Below are 1277 nucleotides of genomic sequence, written 5' to 3'. Positions count from 1 at the left end.
GAGAGAGGGGCAGACAGACAGAGAGAGGGGCAGACAGATCAGCACTTGGATGGAGCCAGGCTGCAGTGGGAGCTATCCAGAGCTCAGGAAGGATAAGGATGTGAATATAATTTATATTTCTAATGCGCAGTTTTTTCTCAAAGCCGCTTTCGAAGTCGTGGATCAAACGGAGGATCTTTTTAGCCAACCAAGCCGCCACAGAGACAGCAGAGGAATGAAAAGACACAGAGACACTGAGACACGCACTGCAGCAAGGCTGATGCAGACACTGAGACAGAGAGATGCACGCACATTACACTGGACAGCAATTGTTGAATTAACAGCAATGTTAATTCAAGGGTCGCCCCTCCCCCCTCCTGCCCAGGATCACATTGTTATCAAACAGCTTAGTACTACAGATCTGCTTCATTGTCTTTACAACAGTACAAAGGATATTGACCCACAGTGTCCACAACAGAATGGAGACACACACAGAGACACACACACACACAGACAGAGACAGAGAGAGACACACACACACACACACACACACACACACACACACACACAGAGACACACACACACACAGACAGAGACAGAGACATCCTTGAGCTGAGTAAACATGGTCTTGCATTCTAGCTGCTGTGAAACAACATGAAAAATGATCTAGGGAGAGGGGGAGCAGTGGGGGGGGCAAAGGCTATGTCCTGCTCCAATAAAAATCACAAAACAAACTTACCAGCATGACCTGTCTGGCTATTTATTATTATTATTATTATTATTATTATTATTATTATTATTATTAATTATCATCATCATCATTTAGCAGACGCTTTTACAGAGACTATTCACTTCCTGACACACTGTGAAAAATATAAAAACATAAGGGACATTTTCTTCCCCAAATTCTGTGATTTAGTCCCAGAATTCCCAAAAATGTGTGATACCCAGAAGCTGTCAATCCTGCTGGGGGAAGACAAACACACAGCCAGACTGGCTGGTCAATACGTGGAGACCTGTCATAGCCTGAGGGACAGACCGTGAACACGTCACACTAGAGAGGGAAAGAGAGAGGGAGGGAGGGAGGGATTCTGTTTAATATAGAAAGAGGGAGGGAGGGGAGGGAGGGGGTATTGTATAATTGAGGGAGGGGGGATTCTGTTTAATATAGAGGGGGGAAGGGGGTACTGTTTGATATAGAGGGGAAGGAGGGATTCTGTTTACTGTATTAATATAGAGGGAGGAGGGATACTGTTAGTATTAAGAAAAATTCTTTGTCTGTATATTTGAGTTGGTTA

This window comes from Acipenser ruthenus, chromosome 37 (genome assembly GCF_902713425.1).
Source record: "Acipenser ruthenus chromosome 37, fAciRut3.2 maternal haplotype, whole genome shotgun sequence".
Taxonomy (NCBI): domain Eukaryota; kingdom Metazoa; phylum Chordata; class Actinopteri; order Acipenseriformes; family Acipenseridae; genus Acipenser; species Acipenser ruthenus.
The sequence above is the reverse complement of the archived record's forward strand: the minus strand, read 5'-3'. Positions refer to the sequence as shown.